At 29.8% G+C, this 19,207-nt stretch overlaps 1 protein-coding gene across 1 annotated transcript in view; it reads right to left on the bottom strand.

The window, feature by feature from the left end:
* Positions 1-19,207, bottom strand: part of LOC142326216 (ATP-binding cassette subfamily G member 4-like) — a 278,942-nt gene that overhangs the window by 167,355 nt on the left and 92,380 nt on the right. The window contains exon 2 of the mRNA XM_075368505.1: positions 15,630-15,692. The gene's annotated coding sequence lies outside the window, so the exon portion shown is untranslated. The remainder of the gene's footprint in view (positions 1-15,629; positions 15,693-19,207) is intronic.

Raw genomic sequence — 19,207 nt, 5'->3', positions numbered from 1 at the left:
TTATTAACCCATCCATTAATTCCTACCAGTTTGAAAGCAAATTTCCAGTTTCAGTGGATCAATTAATTAATTCATTGTTACATAACTTTTCATTTGCCTGTATAACACAGCTAGAAGAAGAATTGTTTTTAGTGAAATAAATAAATAAAAAGATTTAAGATCAGAAAAAATTTATGCTTAACCCACCGGATTGGTCTAGTGGAAAATTTGTCGTCATAAATCAGTTGATTTCGAAGTCGAAGTTCTCAGTTTCAAATCCTAATAAAGGTAGTTGTTTTTATTTTTATTTGTATATGAATACTAGGTCGTAGATACCGGTTTTCTTTGGGTTTCAATTAACCACACGTCTCAGAAATGGTTGACCTGAATTTGTTTAAGACTGCACATCTACCGGTACAGTTACATTACACCGATAAGTCGCTAATGACTTTAATTCTTGATGCGACTATAAAAAGTATTAAAAAAAAAAATTATTGTAAATAATTTTCTTAAATTTATAATCTAGAAATAAGCGGTATAATTTTCCATTTAAATTCCTTACTGTATATTAAAAACATCGTACAACAATAAAAAAAAGAGAAACTCGTTCAATGTTTAAAATTTTAACAGTGGAGCCATAGTAGCCAATTCCGTAGCTATCAAACCACATCTATACGAAGTGATGAATCACTATCATTTGTTACGCACGCATCCGGCTTCTACAGTACTACAAAATCTATCAGAATTTTTACAATTACGGAAACTTTCAAGGTCATCGGATCTCACCGATGTGATTTTTTTCATATTGGGTTTTATAAAGGATCTTTTGTACGTACCTCCGCTACCTACTTATCTACCCGATTTGAGGCATACGATTAAAGGAGCTGTCACTTTCATTATTACAGACATGTTGATTAAAACTCTTCTATCGGTTAGATATGTGCTGAGGTGACTTAAGTTTTCACATTGAAAACAATTACTCTTTCATTTTATTTCTGATTGATTATTGTAAGTCAAAATTTAGAGATATTAAACAGTTTTAAAAGCACGATATTCTTATTTTACAGTCCTTATTAAGATTTTAATTTTTTTCACGAAGCGTTTTTAAATCTATAATTTTATTACCTTATTTTAGTTTATTCAAACATTTATTTGTATGAATTACGTTCTTTGATAAAGTTAATTTCAGTGCCTTTTTGTGTTTAAATATATCCAATATTTTTTGCAGGAAGGTTCCATAGTATATATTATTTATTTTTTAATCTATTTTGTGAATGTATGTAGTGCAGTTCACTAAGATTTACAATAAATAACCTAGAAGTAACGGTATAAACGGGTTAAACAATAACAGAATCAATAATAATAATAATAACAGTAATTAAACGATAAAATCTGATCTTTATTTTATTAATTAAATCTTTGTGTATTTCATTCTTGTTATCTAAATAATATTTCACATATAATAAAAACAATTAATTAATTTTTTTTATTTTTATTTAATGGCTATGACTAAATTTAATTACCGTTATAAATAAATTTTATTAATTTAATTATTTTTAAGTTTATCTTTAAATGCAAAAATAATATGATGTTTGTATTGTTATAAAGTTACTTTTCCTGTAATATTTTTAAGCTTTACTTTGATGAAAAAATCTGATGCGGATGCTACATGACTTCCTTGTACGCCTGTTAAATTACATATACACATTTGTTGCTTCACTTCATTTAAACTTATTTCATTTGAAAGTGAGATACGACCCTCCAATTCTTTAATAAAGTGGACAGTTACACAATTGCTGAAATATTAGTTTTTATTAACGTCAAATAGGAGTAATGGATTAAAAGATAAGAATTTTTGGCAATTTATTATAGATCGGGCATGTATGCCTCAGTGATGATGTTCTTTACACATATGCAATAATGCCTGTTAAATTACATATACACATTTTTAAACGTACATAAAATTTTATTTCACTAATAACTTCTGTTTTTTTTTAAATAAGTTTTTTTTATTGTGATTTTTATTGTTTAATTATTTATTGTAAAACATTTTACAATCACGGTTAAATAATTAATAAATCAATATATTTAAATTTAAAAAAAAAGAAGATGAAGATTCGTACCGATGTGCCTTCCTTTTTAAGATTCAAATATTTCTTTAATTAAAATTTTATTTGACTATGATTTTTAAACCAATGAAAATAAGTACCACTTATGATATAGAGTTGAAAAGCACCCAATGCTGCAGTTAAGAAGAAATAAAAAATCCAGATTTTTTTGATTTTGGGCTTTTTTGGACACTTTTGGTTGAGTCGATTGCAAACAAAAAGGGAGGTGCATAACTAGATGTTACAACAGTCCTAAATCCAAAATTTCAACATCCTACGGCTAATTTTTTTTTAGTTATGCTGGATACATACGTACGTACTGACGTCACGCCGAAACTAGTCAAAATGTATTCGGGGATGGTCAAAATGGATATTTCCGTTGAAATCTGAAAATCGAAATTTTTCGCGATCACAATATTTCCTTTACTTTGTACAAGAAAGTAAAAAAAAAAAAATGCTGTATGTAAAAATAAACAGGTTTATTTGTATTAAATTACTTGATATTACCTGCTATTTTATTTTTTACTAAGTGAAGAAATTAGAACAATAAAATATATACGACATTAAAACACATATTTGTCACATATCATATTGTCACATATTTGTCACACATATTGTCTGGTTGGTACTGCCCTATGTGAAAATATAAATATAATATTTTTCAATAACACAATTAATTTCGACTTAATATTAAGGATAATCCTCATACTCAAAAATTAACTGAAGCTAAAATAGAAGCTATTCTGTTAATGAAAAATATGATAAAATCCATGGCAAACTAAATGTGAAATTATTTCATATCAATGTAAAAATCGTGATTTATCTTTACTATTTTTCAATAATTACCAAATTCCTTGTATAAGTAAAAATATTACTATTTCTAACAGATGTTAAAAATGGAGGTTATGAAATAAATGTATATCATTGCTTTTTTTTACGATGTTAGAATTCTTGAACTGACTATGTAGTTAAATGTGGTTTTAGTTAGAAGTTTTTAGACTTAAGCGTAAATATATGATTAGAAGATGTTTCTTAGATTAAAAAAAAGTGAGTAATTCATTTGATTTGTTTAGATGATTATTAATTTCAATAAATTTCGCTGTTTTATGTTAATATATTAAAAACAGAGACGCAAAAAGAAAACGACGACGATGGTTTTATATTGTTTGATTATTAAAACATTCAGTGGAAAAAAGGTGTTAAAGATGTTATACTTTCCTGGTATTATGTATTTATATAGCGGAAAAATAATGATAATGAAAAAAAGTTACAAAAATTTAAAGAATCGATTTTTTTACTTTTTTCTCCTCCTCCACCCTAAAATGACCTGCCAAAAAACGTTTTTGATATTTTTACGTTTACTGTGTGAAATGGAAGAAATTAAAACAAATTCCACTGGAAAAAGTACAGCTAATAAAAAGATACCTAAGATTTCTGTTTTAGAGATGGGGATGAATTATGATAAAATTTAATTGTAGTATTATTATTAAAAGTTTAAATAAATTTAAAAACAAATTTAATTAAAAAAGTTTATATTTCTAAACTTTGATTGGCTTATCGACCCACAATACAGTCCTCCCAAAGAATTGTTTTTAGACCACTGTTCTAACATTACTTTGCTTAGGAAGACAAAAATTTCGGTTAAAAGATAGGCAATAAATAAAAAGATAGCTTTCTTCGATTTTTATGGAAGTGGAAGAATTTGGGGGCAATTTTTTCCTTTAATTGGCAAGATAAGCATGATAAAATGGGTTTATATTTGCATAACTTTGTGAAAATTAACCCCAAGAAGCTACCTATCCCACCCCTTTGAGATACTGACCCCAAATCTTTACCATAAAGTTGCACCATATATACGAGTCTCTGTGCCAAATTTCATAAAAACCATTTTACCCAGTCAAATGTTAATAAGCTTCAAACATGCCACCACACGTTCATATGTACATACGTATGTACGTACGAATATTATCCCCAAAACTTTTATTTTTTTTTGGGGGGGGCAAAAAACGTGCAACCACGTGACAGGATGTCTGCGGTGTTATCCCTTGAAGGAATGTGCTTCCATAAGTATTCCTTAGTTAGCTCTTGAATTTCGCCAACTCTATTTGCGACGAATACTTTCTATCGATTAGAAAGCGATGGCAACCAGTAAAGTACCACTTGAGAATCCAACCAAAAGTGGATTGAATCAAATCTTATACCTAAAATAACCTTATTGAATAAACGAGATAATAGAAGAGCCGCATTCAGCTCTAACCTAGGACTAGAGATTTGCTTGACTGGAACAACTCTAGATTTTGAACACGATAAGTGGGTTTCAATGTGTTCATTGCTATCAACAGATCTGATGAAAAGACACGCCCTTTTGCGCTATTACTTGCATCACAAAATCATGTAATTGATAACTTTTACTAAAACTAATTTTAACTCATCTAGGAATCTTAAAATTACTTGAATATTTGAGATGAGAATATAGAAAATTCCATTTTTCTGCTAACGGAGCGGGAAGAACTCCATCCCATTGAAGGCTAGCGCATTATAAATCTTGGATGAACACTTTAAATGGAACGATTGTAGGATCAAGTAGACCCAAAGGATCGAACAATGAAGAAAAAATTGATAAAACAGAACGTTTAGTATAAAAATAATTATCATCTTTTGGTTTGAATTGATAAATGAAATCATCACCTTGAGGATTCCAAAATAATCCAAGTGTCTTGATGTTTACATCTTTGTCTAATTTGATGAAAGAATCAGAATTGTCAAACATATCTGGAACGTTGGAATGGCATTTATGTAGTGAAAGTCCGTTTTTATTAAGCAATAACGAAATATCATTGTATAATTGTGACAACTGATCGATGTTGTCACAACCAGTGAGCAGATCATCGAGATAAATAGCTTGGTTAATTACTTGGCAAGCTTGAGGAAAAGAGGCTTCATTTTGATTGGAAACAGATCTGTAATAGATGTCAGTAGATGAAATTTCAAATTAAAATTATAGTCTTCATATCTAGAATTAATATTTAAATCAACATTTAACTTAGATTTACTGACAACATTACTAATACCTGTGATCGGCATTAAAACAGGTTTGTTTTAAGCCCAAGTTTAACAGCAAACTTTTCAGTACAAAATGAAATCATCGAAGCGGAATCAAGTAAGGCCCTAGCTTGGATGAAATTACCTTTTTATTTTTAACGTTAACTACAGATGTTGGAAGTAAAACAGACTTGTTAGGTTCTGATTTTAAAGTACAATATGAACTATTAGCCGAAGGAGCTTGATTCGGCTTAGAAGACTTAATTGCTGACTCTTGCAGCGTTTTATCTAAATGAATTAGCGTATGATGCTTCTGTGAGCATTTTTTACATTTACGATTGCTTTGACACCTTTTTACAATGTGCTGTTTACTTAAACAATTAAGACATAATTTTTTGTGAAATATACAATTTTTTTTTTTCATTAACATTATAACTTAAAAATTTTTTACATTGATACAATGGATGGTTGCAAGTTTTACATAATCTACACATAGAATTATTTACATAAAATTAATTTGTACTAGAACTAGGTTTTGAATAATCATATTTTTTGCCGCTAAAACCTACATTAGGCGGCTGTACATTTTTTAATACATCGTGTCTGTGGATTCAAGTAGTTTACGCTTACATTCTAAGAAAGTAATGAGTTGTTTTAACTTTGGAAATTGTTAAATGTTTTTTCCCAGTCTCTTAAAGTATTTAAATTTAAATTTTGAGTAATTAACTGTATCATAATAAATTCTAAATAATCAATATTTAGATTCTTCAATGCATTAATATTTGAATTAATTTGATCAATGAATTTAGATAAATTTTCAGAATTGTCCTTTTTTAATGGTTTCAGATTAATAATATCTATAGCATGTTTAGCTGCAATTAGTCGTTTGTTGTCATAACGAGCTTTATGTAAGTTTATGGCAGTTTCATAATTTTCAGATGTTACTGGTAAATTTTTTATTACATCTAAAGCATTACCTCTTAAGAAATTTGTAAGGTAATAAAATCTTTCAACATCGGAAAATTCCTTGCGGTTATGGGCTAAACTATTAAAAATAAAAAATTATGCCATGCTCTCACGTCACCGTGAAAGGGCTCAATTTAATTGAGCCCTTTTAATTTAAGGTTTTAATGTCATTTGATTGGGTTTGTCAATTATTTTGTTTGACTCAATTGCGTTTGAAATTAAAAAAAAAAAATTTCTAGTTTTTTATGTTTTAATTTAAGTTTATCAAAAATAATATCCTCTAAATCTTTATCTTTATGCAATTCTATTTCAGATTGAACTTCAAAAAATGTTTTTTCGTATTCTAATAGTTTAGTGAATTTTATAGTAACCGTCTGATTTGAAATTAAAATTATTAATGAATAATTTTACTTTTGCTATGCAGTTTTTCATAATACCTCGTTTCTTAATTAAATCTTTAAATTCCATTTGACTTAAACTACGGTATTGATAGAGATAATATTAAATAAATTGATAAGTTGTGATAAAGTTGTTTTTCTAATGTATACTCGATATGACGTCATTCGCTGATATTGACCTTGATTGCGACTGCTTGCTTGCAACTGAGTGCACGTATGTAACCCAGTATAGTTCTACACATTAAAATTCACAAAACATTATTATTGTTGAAGACTGACTTATTATATAACTTAATATTATTGAAGATTCACTGTTCGGTAATTTGTGTGTATCAACTATTTTTATAATCTTATGCGTGCCCTGATTGTTGAATCAGTATTGAATTTTACGCATTTTATCCTAATGCCCCTCGTACTCCTGAATGTACACAGTCCGATAAAGATTAACATTCACAGTTCCTATGAAAGATTAAGTAATGCTATTTAACACTACTTATAAATAAAATTATAAATATCGCTTGATCCAGCCTTACGAATCCTACCTTGCGAATTCATTGCAAGGTAGATTTACGTAAGGCATACAGAGGGACACATCGATCTGCTTGATCCGGTGACGAAGGACCATAAAAAGATATGGTAGATCCCTGGACTTGACTATCCGGCCCGGGGACCATAATAAGATATGGTAGAATTTAGAGTTAGTGTGGACTGTATTTTTTGATGAGATGGTAGATGATGAAATGAAGCAACGCTATGTTTTACTTGAATCGTTATATTTAATTTGTTGTCACCCTTGACATTTTAATTAATTTACAATAGTTACATTAAACTTAAGAATGTATGAAACTTTAGTCGTAATTGAACTTGACATTATCAAGAAACTATGAGTCCCCTTGGACTGAAATGAATGAAAAAACACGACCGCACTGTGCGGTATCCTAACGTAGATTATAGCTAACACTAATTGCCCATCCGGACAAAATGAATAATGCGACCGCACTGGGCGGGATTCTAACGGAGAATACTAGTACGGCCTCACCTTCCGGTTAGCGCTAGAACCCACTAGATCGCAGCACCGAACTGCTTGACGTGGAACGGAACACAATGAAAAAATAATAGTTTTCTTAAATAAATTCGAATTTTCGTTGAAGACCGCGTCAAATTAAAAATAACTAGTAATTTATCAATTCTTAATTTAGTGCAGATTTCATAGTCAGTTTTTAAAGTCGAATTGAATATTATTAATTTTAAATCTCAGTACGTCTTTTGAATAATTTTTTCATATTTTTTAAATATGTTTATTTTTAAGTATGTTAGTATTATTTTTATTTAAAGCACGAGTAAATATATAAAAAAAAAATTATGAAACAAAGGAGAAAATATCTGCGAACTGATAAAACTAAGAAAAAGATCAGAGAAAGTATATAAGACTATTATTTATTTATCGTACGTTATGTAGATGTGTTGTGTCCAGAATATTAAAACTATTTATTCAAATAATTATAATAACGGAGTATATAATATTTATATAGGTATGATTATAAATTTCAATTTTAGTTATAAATTTACATTCAGTTTTTTTCAGTCATTCGACTCCAGGTAAGGGTAGCACAATACATCTTGTGGATATCCCTTGTATTCTCGTTGCAGACATTACTTGATTAGATGTTCAACAGTTTGGAGCGGTTCACCACACTCATAACCAGCCCATTTGACAAAACATACCCATTTGTTCAAAACGTAATTACTCGTATTACTACCATATCCGGCTTTTATGCGATTAAGTCTGCATTATAGTTGTCTTGATAGACTAAAGCCCAGCACCTGCGAATGGACCGCTTCTATCCACTGGCAGCCGTAATTAGGTTATTACTTTCGACTGTAAGCTAAGGTTTTCTGGAATTCGGAAATATCTATTATTTTTATTTCGTGTCTCCAACTAATCTTTTTTTAATAATTTTATTTATATGAAATTATTTAAAAATCAGTTACTAACGCTATTGCAATCTAATAAATATAATATCTCTCTCTGCCAATTTCTTAGCGGAGTGATAATGTCTCAGCGTTTCATCTAGAGGACCCCTTGTCCGAATAATTACATTTTTCATACGCTAAAAACTTATTTAGTGAATTCATCAGAAACAAAAGTAATGTTGGCAAACAAAATAATATCCTCAAGCCTTCAACTGACCGTGTAAGTTTTTGTTTAAAATATCTTCTACTGGAAGATATTGGAAGGACAGGTAGAAGGGAAAAATTGTGTAGGCAGGCCACGTTTGGAATATGTAAAACAAATTGTTAGGGATGTAGGATGTAGAGTGTATACTGAAATGAAATGACTAGCACTAGATAGGGAATCTTGGAGAGCTGCATCAAACCAGTCAAATGACTGAAGACAAAAAAAAATCTTTTATTGGTAGGTTATCGTCAGTAGAACCCTTATTACTATTACTAAATTTTCCTTACAAAATTCAAAAGTCCTAGTAGTCGTGAATAAGACTTAAATATAAATAAAAATATAATAATAAATAAAATTACTATATCCTTTTTTTAAAATCTGTTAAAAGAAAAGATTAAGAAAGTAATAGTTATTAATTTTTAGCACGCTTTATAAAGGGTGCTAAAGTTTTAATATATATATTAAAACTTTTCTCTGTAAGAATCGTGTGATTTGGTTTATTTACAAAAATGATATAAATAATAAGGTATGAAAATAAAACTGTCACATCTTAATTATATATTATTTGAAAAAAGTAGCTTTTTCAAATTAATATTTTGTAGATTGGATTTACTACCGAGTAATATAACTTGTAAAACATTTGGAAAAAGTTGAATATGCTTTTCTTTATTAAAAATTACAATCACAAATATTATAATTCCTATTACATAATAGGAATTATAATACATTAAAATGAGACAAATGTTACCGAACAAAATTTTTGGGGATTTTTATTTAATAAATTAAATGGTTCTGAAATTAGGCTTCATCTGCTATTATATATACTACGTTGTTAAAGAATTAATAACGTTTTGGTAAACAAGTTTTAACTAGTTGTTTTGTTTTTCATTTTTTTATAGTTATTTTCTTAATTTACTGGAGATCAAGTTTCATTATGCAAGATTAAACTACATTGTAAACCACGAATATTAAGATTTGTCGGTAACCTTGAAAATGTTTTAATATTTTTTTTACGACGAATAAGGTATTTTAATTTGGTAGTAGTTGATTTTTTCCTGTGCTATTTAATATTTATGTACCTAAGATATTTGCCGCTCTAGGTTTACCTGAGAGGTAGTATATTTTTACTACTTCATTATATATTCATCTAATTATATAATTAAAATTGTACTTGCTTTACATTAATTTTGATTGACTTGTTTACTAGTAATATTTATTTGCATCTGTATTACCAGGAAATTCCGGTATATATACGTCATTATATTACCAGCATGTGTTGGGTAACCAATTTGCGTAAGCTTTAATACTGTTACGTTTATCCAAAAGAGCAAACTCACTTCAAATAATTTATAAATGGCTTAAAGCGATGGTAAGCTATTACAAACAAATATTGTTTGAAGTAAAGTTCTTAATATAATTAATTATTAAATTCGTTCAAATATTTTTAATGTCAATTAAGATTTTAAAAAAACATTTCTAAACCATCATTAAAGAAATATTAAGACAGTGATTTTAGGCTAGAATTTAAAAAGATGAATTATTCGTAAAGAATTTTTTAAATTCAATAAAAGTCTTCATTGGATTGAATTATCAAAGATACGTACATTTTGAAAATTATTTGAAGCGTATTGCACCTAATATCTTAATCATATTATTAAAATTAAAGTTTTTGTATTTTATTAAAAAAATATTATTATATCTCTCATATGTAAATAATAAATTATAAATAATTTAAAACGCAATTACTGAGATGTTGTTGGGAAAATTTTGTTAGGATTGCAATGTACAGATTCCTCTAATTTGTAATACTTAATAAATAGTTAATTTTAATAAAATTATAAATATATTTTAATTTTTAATAATTTTAAAATATATTTTAGTTCATGCTCATAAACCATCATTTTATATATATATATATATTTATATATACTGAATGTCTCACGAAGTTCTCTTGGGACTTTCATAACCTATTCTACTCGTGAAAAAAATTGAAAAAGTACATGTAAACATATGCACTAAAATGTTTCGTTTGGGTGTTACGGCTAGTGAAAGCCTACGGTTCTGGAACCAGTTCGATTTTTCAGTCCAAACCATAAAAAATCACTAATTCTGCCCCCTAACTAACGTCCTAAAAATTTCAGTACGACCTCATTTCACCGAGATAGCTGAAATACGAGCGAGATTTTTCACTAGCCGTAAATCGCAAACGATGCATTTTAGGACATATGTTTATATGATTTTTTTCCATTATTTTCACGAGTAGAATAGGTTACGAAAGTCCCGGGAGAATTTCGAGATACATTCTTTATACACACACGATAATATATTCAAGTATGGAAACGACTTTGTATTTCAAAACTGAGATACTTTTTTATTTTAAGAGGTGGAGGAACCCCATTTACAGGCGCCTAGGCAGTGTCGGGCTCCCTAACAGGTTCCGCAGGTTATTAGATGCATATGTGTTCCTGCGCACTACTGACTAAACCTCCTTCTCCTGGCTATCCACTCTTCCTAGTACAGCTGGTGTGCATTTTTTCAGAAAGGAGGAATACACCCTCACACACGTTCAGACACCACAATCAACAGACACTTGCCTCACACACCCACTAAAATCCTCACATCACTAAAGACTAAAGTCCTCACATCATACTAAAATGTGTAAAATTTCACACATTCCACGACATCTGATTCATCACTCCAGAATACATACCTCACGCTACACATTCCACATATCACATCACATCAATCAGTCACATCAACACATCACAGGCACATCGAACACTACAGCAAACTTACCTCACGGGTCACCATCTGATGCGGGAGTGGAGTGCTCACGACCTCATCGCACCCAGGTGACCCCCACACGTACGGAAGACCCCCTAGGCGTTCAGCCGCGTGCCTGTCCGCCCCCGCACCCTTCGACGACCCCTTCTGGGCCTACGATTTTCCTCTATAATGCGTACTTTCGTCATTACCGTTCTTGCAAATCCGGAAACGGCAGAATAATGTTCTTCACCACACAGCATAATACCCATTAGTTCCTGTGGTTCGAACATTACGTTTTTTCCAGTGGCATCCATCATCTCCTCTCTTTCTGTGTTATAACTAGGACAAAAAAAAACACATGTAACGCCGACTCCTCAACCTCACAGTTGGGGCATCCATTTGAGGAATACAACCCAAAACGGAGTAGATATTCTCTAAAATTCCCATGGCCCGCCAGCAACTGACTTAAATTAAAATCCAGCGAGCCGTGGGTTCTTCTGTAACATCTTCCAATATCTTTTATTACACTGTAGGTCCACCTGCCTTTCTCACATCCGTCTCATCTTTCTTGCCATGCTCTCATAAACTCCTCCGTGATCGCCAAACTCGCCTTTCTCCTCTCAGTCGGATTCAAGCACCAAGTTCTCGTAGCCTTCTCCTGCGTGCGATCGCTAAGTCCACGGGAAGCATCCTCGCCAAGATCTCCGCAGCTTCCAGAGCCTGCTTTTGCAAGCAGGCTCTGCTTATAGCCTATATCCTAGATATTTTATTGAATTCTTTGACTCTATTCTTCTCACATTCACGTCGACTGACAAGGTAATTATACGCTTAGCAGAGGATATAACCACAAACTGGAATTTCTTCGGGGTCAAGCTGAGTCCTGCCTCAACCATCCAAGCTCCAATAGCAGTGTAGGAGTCCCCGATTTTTCAGACAGGCTCCGTCCGGATATCAGCCTCTGACAAGTGCTATGTCGTCTGAAAATTCAATTATCGTTACTTTAGGGGGCAGTGAGACGCTAAAATCCCCATCATAAGTAATTTTCTAAGGACCGAAGTAATATCGGTCTCGGTCTGAGGAATATCCCTTCTTCTTGCTCAAGCATGTTTTATATACCCTTAAGAATATCTCAGGCACAGCTACAATCGCTGCTTTGAAAAAACTGCATTTGGTAAGCGGTCAGGAGTAGATGCCTTCTGCAAGGGAACTCGATGCACGGCTGCCTTAAGTTCCTCCACTGGGAACATCGTCCCATATCCACCTCCTCACGCTCCAGTGCAACATCCCCAACGGGAGAAAGTTCCTCGATTATTCTTGCAACCTCTGAGACATCGCGGGTAATTGAGGACCTTGATCTCAGCATCGTCTTGACTAACAATCTATATGGTTTTTCTCAGGGGTCTCCTCTATCTTTTGAAGTAAGCACTTCCAATATTTTCTCTCCCTAGCTTTAATCATCCTGAACAGTTCTTGTAGCTTCCTACAGCTACAAGGCTTAATCTAGCCGTGTATATTAACCTAGCTAAGCTGTACTGCATCCTCATAGACCCCCGCCTAGCCGATAAGCACTCCCTACGTTTATACGCGATTTCGACTGTCCACCAGTAAACTGGCGGGCGGCTTCTCCTGATATATTTTCTAGGGAGCTGCCTCTCACACGCACTCATCAACGAGCCATCAGCGTTTCGAGCCTCGTGTACCAACCGAAAATTCAGGATCCCGATAAATACAGTCAAGTCCCTGCCTTTAACACTCCAGCCCAACAACACAGACGTATCACCTTCGCCGTTTCCCGTTTCGGCTATCGTCATGGTTATCGCCGATTAGTCGCTAGAGGTACACCCGCCGCAGGCCCGCCAGTCCCGTATTCTAGCCGCCAACGATGAAGTTGCAAAACTGAGAGGTACGAGATAGAAACAAGTGCTGATCTACATTGTCAAAATATTACAAAATTAATATTTTATGGTGTTTTGACATTTTTCATCTTGGATTCGCCATATTGAATTAAAGTTAAAATAAATATTGCAAAACGGTAAAATCGTGATAGCAATAAAACGAAGTAAAAACTCCCTGTAGTAACTTTTTTATTTCATGTTATCTTTATCATTATAACCAATAGCAAACTTTAAACAGTTAATGTTGGAATTAATGGTCCAAACACTAATAATAGCAAGCTTCACAATAACAAATAACACTACATAGACAAGAATTAATATTTTTCAACAGTGCTACAAATTGAAAGGCTAGGTCAACAACTGATATTATTTACTTTAAGTATCACAATATTCAATTTTTAAAATTTAATTAAATGTTTTTGGTCCTTAATTACTTAATATAATACATTTTGAAAGCATTCCGTTCTACAAGAAATATTCAAAATGCTTCCACTTGACAGTATTCTAATCTTAAGTAATATCCGGTTATAACTTAAGTCATGTTTCGTGGTATAAGTGCAGATTCGTCAATTATACTCGTATTCAAGTTATTAATCTTTACACGTTTTGTATTGTATACATTATGTTTTAAGTAACAAAAACAAATAAAAATCTAGAGGAGACAAATCTTGAGATTTGGCAGATCATTCTTCAGATCTTCTTCGACCTATTCAATGATCTGGAAATGTTTCGTTTAAACATACAAAAATCCTTTATTCATTTAAACAGATAATACGAAATAAAAAAAAGTAGCTATGGGGCGTTTTACGTAGTTTTATTACTAATGTGATTTTTCCCTTTTTGCAACTTTGATTGCTTTTAACTCGATAACCAAGGTATTTGTCGAGAAACGGTTTTCACCATAGTTTTTTTCGTAAAATTTTACATGATTAAAATGATGTGTCACATGTCCACCTTCTTATAAAAAAAAATCAATATTGTGAATCCAAGATGGCGGATAAAAATTTTTCAAACGTACCATAAAGTAGCAATTTTGCTACAACTTGTTTCTATCTCCTATATCCCTGAGATTTGAAATGTGAAGCCATTTCCATACTTAATATCACCTTGTGTAATTATAATTTATTGATATTAGATGTAAAAAAAAAAAGGTAAACTACGAGTTAAAAACAATTAAAGATTCAAGAATGATGTTTCAAATCTGGTTCGATAATTAATGAGATAAAAAATGATACGATGATTAGAAGATTTTAAAGAATTTTGCAAAACAAAAAAAAAATGTTACAGTTTTTAATAATAAAGTATTTAATGAAATAAAATATGAATGTTGCAAAAATATTCTAAATATTTTAAATCCGTAAGTAACGTTTTACGTTTTTGAATGAACGAATAAAACCGATTTTATAAGAAAGACTAATTTGTATACCAAAAATTGTGTAAAGATTTTATGGTAATTTAAATGTGATTTTCCATTTTTTCTTCATTAAATCAAGTCTATTAAGTTGTTAGCGGCTTTCAGTCGTATGATAGTTTAAAAAGTTTCCTTCTTAATCTGTAGTTATACTAATAACACCGTTTCATCATAGGGGTTGGCTACATATTAAAAATCGTTATTGAAAGTTAAAAAAGGTTTGGTTCGTTTCTCTTGGACTTGAGATATATTGGAAACGCCAAATAAAAATTAGGATAGATAGTATTAAGCAACAAATTGATGTATTTATTTCTGTTTATATGCTACACCTCTTTGAATTATTGCAGGAATAACAATTAAAAGAATTTAATAGAAACTTAGGTAATAATAGGTAATAGTATGAATAGTGAAGCACCTGTTATTCTTCATTTCATTAATTTTTTAAAATAAAATAGTGTCGACTGCTCATTGGGATTTTAGGTGTTTAGAAATCGTACGATATTTGAAATTTAATTTTTCCCTGTTTGATAATTTCTCACCAGGTTTGAGTCCTTTCTTTATAATTATTATCTTGTTTTAACATATCCACCTCCTCATTACACAATCTCCACTCGTAGGACCCCCTTAACTTTTTAATAAAAAAACTAATTTTTCTTTCTCCCTCTCAACAAATTTTTCTACCAATAATTACGTAAATCGGTTCTCTTTTTTATTTTTGATATTATTAATCAAAATTTTTCCTCTTTTTTCTTTTGAATTTCCTTGTTCTTTCATTTAACTAATCTGTCCAAACAATTTACTAGGTTAACTATAATAACATTAGACTTTGTTTACAAACTATTGAACAATTTTATAAATTCATTAATTTATAAAGTTTTTGTTTACCTGTATTAAATTTGGAACCTTCTGAGTGAATTGAAATACGATTTTTTCATTAACATTTGGAACCTGTGAATAGACAAAATATATGGTTAAATATATATTATTTAGAAATCTTTTATATAATAATAATAATAATTTTACAACTTATTATAATATTATAATAAATCTGATGGAAAAATAATAAATGCTATTTTTATTCTATGAAAGCTGTTACAGTAGGATTGGTAAAAAAGGGTAAGGGAAACGTATAAACGTTTAAATATTAATACTTCTTACATTATTTAAGTTTAAAACTGAAACTTGAATCGGTTGTTTGGCTGGACATGAAAATTGCTCTACCACGGTTTGCTAGTAACACAAAATGTATTCGTTATTCACTTTCTACCTATGGAAGCAGATTTTCGTTTTAAATTTAGCATATTTTAAATAAAATATTTTGAAAACTTCTATTTTTGGCAGAAATAAAAAAAAAATTAATTTTTATTTCAGAAATCTATCATTCTTTGAGTAGATTGTACTTTTCTTGGACCATGAGTGGACATTTTCAAAGTATGAAATAATACTTGATTCAAACATTTTTTAAAGATTTTAATTCAACTTTATATTAACTAAGCGAGTGAAAAAACGTGTACTCCTATTTCAAAGCAGATATAAAAATTAATTGAAATTAATTTAAAAAAAGCTCTTTTCATTATAAAATGCTTCTCATAAAGTCTAAAAGCAAACTATTCATTCAATACTGGTTAAAAATAAAAAATCAAGAAATGGATGAATAGTTTTTATTCGCGGTCAAAAAAAGTAATTTTTCTTAAGAACTTGTAAAAATCAGAATTATTATATTTAATCCCTCAAAATTAATTCGGAAATTTTCATTATACGAAATGTAACATTTTACCCATAATCGTGATACTTATTGGAAATTATTATCTAATACGATCAAAAGTCATTTTTTTGTGGTAAGCATTCACCATTAGAAATATTTACTGACGCGCAGACTTAATAAAGCTTTTAAGTTCTCCTTTAATTGTAAATTAAAAATTATCGAGATCTGTCAAATCGAAATTGGTGTAATAGAGATTACACATATTTTATACAGAACCCAGGGAATTAACGTAAACGTTTTCAGGGTTAGCAAAATTATTTTAATTTTTTTTATTGAAGATTGGTCGTTTTTTAAAAAGTTAATTTTTATTGAATTCTCTCGGTTATATCACATGACTTTTGTGTAGGGTAGTGTACCATTTAATCTTTGAATACTGCTTCTGTCATTTACATTATTTTGTTTCAGATCCAGAACTTGTTTTTTTTTTATTTAATATTTTTATATAAAAAAATTGTTAATTACTTTTTCAAAAACTTACTTTTACAGAAAGTTTTCTGTAAAAATTGATTGTATTTTTTTGTTAGGGCATACATATATACCTCGAAGATATGTATTACCTATCTGAAGACATACCTCAATTACTGGTTTCATTCTTTACCCTGGTTCATTAATAAAAATATTTAGTGCAGTAAAATATAAAATAATTAAAAACATAAGTCTTTGGTGATAATTAACTGTATAATGTTATAATTTGGTTACTAAGTTCAGGGTTTTACATTGTTCTAAAGTTGTCAAGTAGTTCCATAATCCGATATATTTTTTTGCGTAAAAATATGTGTGTAATATATTTCCACAAAAAAATATTCTGAATTTTTTCTTAATAAAATATTGAATACTATTTAAGCTTAGAGTTATACAAAAATGATGCGTTTAGCTGTTCTCGTAGATTTTCATGAACATAATTCAATAGGTACCTGGATTTCATGATATTTTAATCCTTAATTCTTCTGAGTTAAATAGAACAAATTGGTTTTTTGTTTGATGCTTTTAAAAAATATGTCTGTAAATGTTTGAATTTTACTTTCCCGGATATAGTGATATGTGCTGCTGCAGCTCTAACGGGAAAGTTTGTAGTTCGATGAAAAAAAATCTAAAATATTTTGCCTTAAGGAGACATTTTAAAAAAAAATTAACAGTAATAATTATTTAATAAATTGTAAACAATCTGTGAAAAAAATCTGTATTCCAATGCTCCCAAGTCTAAACAAATCTATTTTTGTCAGACGGTCTTTGTGCGTATGAACAATGCAGTGCGTATTTGTATAACAATTGCTTGTACATACTGACCTGCATTTAGACTTATAACTCTGGGCCCCGTTGACCGATTTTCTTCAAACATGGTAGACAGGTACTACCTTGGAGGGGAAAGAATGTGTAAATGATTTCAAAAATTTGAAAAAGGGGTGGGGTTATTTGGGGAGAATTAAAATTTAAAATCTTTACTGTGGAATTTAAGCGAAAAACCTTTCTTACAACAGTTGAAGTTTTTTTTATCAAGATCACAAATTACCAATAGTTTTTATTTAATATTCATTCTCATGCCAAAAAAATGGCTTTATATATTTTTATTCTTTTAGCTATATCTTCGCTTCAGAAAAAGAGTTAGTGGGGAGGTTTTTGTACCTATATTTTCTAGATCAATCGTCCTTTATACCATTATAAAAATGTTTGAACGTCCCACTCAAATGGTATTGTGGTAACAAAACATATTTTTTTAATTAAAAAAAGAAAATAATTATTTTAAATATATATACATTTCACAAGTTACCCATTGCATTTAAAATGCAAAAATCATAGTATTTCATTTACATCTTAGTATTTCTTGAAAAAAAAAGTAGCCAAAACTTTTCAACTCCTTACTAGAAAATAACAAACTTATTTATTTATAATTATGGCTGTAGCCTATCTTTTTATTTTTTTAAATATTTTGAAAAGTTCTTTGTTTGAATTTATTATCACCGCTTAGAGATTATTTTCTAAAAAAGTAATTTTTATTCGAGTGCATTTCTTTGAGTATCGGAGTCTTAAAAATTAAAAAATAAAAACAAAAACAAAATATTTCGCAATTTCATTTGTAATGCTTAAAACGTATATTTTTGAACAATCAAGTCAAAATAACTTAATATCCCTGTTAGGCTCTAAAATTAAAAAAAAAAATATCGAAAAAGTTTGTAAATTTCGATTTTAATTTATTTAAAATCAATTTTAGTGAATATTTTAATCAGTAAAAAAGCTTCCAGATACATGTACCCCCAAATTTTCAAAAAGTCAAAAAATATTTGAAATTGTGATCTTAATATACAAATATTACTTTATTTAGTCGTTTATTACAGTATTTTGTTGAGTACCTTTGCTTAAAAAATTAAAATTAAAAGATTTTAACACAAGCAAACAAGTAATTTTATGTTTAACGATTGTAGAAATAATCAGTTGTTTCCGTATACATTTGTTTAACTGTATGAAAATTAAAAATAAATATTTTTATATAAAAAATGTGAAAAAAGTTGATACTCTTTGGTTATTATTTTTCAATAAAAAGGAATTATTTTCTCATAATGACACAAATAGAGCTTAGAATGATTGGATTGAAAAAATAATTTTCAATTATTATATTGCATAACTTTTTTTAAGATGTTTAGTAAGTTTTTTCATTAAAAACTGATGTGTTTCCCCATTAGTTAGTTTCTAATGAAGTCGA

This window comes from Lycorma delicatula, chromosome 6 (genome assembly GCF_047948215.1).
Source record: "Lycorma delicatula isolate Av1 chromosome 6, ASM4794821v1, whole genome shotgun sequence".
Classification (NCBI taxonomy): domain Eukaryota; kingdom Metazoa; phylum Arthropoda; class Insecta; order Hemiptera; family Fulgoridae; genus Lycorma; species Lycorma delicatula.
This window is presented reverse-complemented; position numbering and strand designations above follow the sequence as displayed.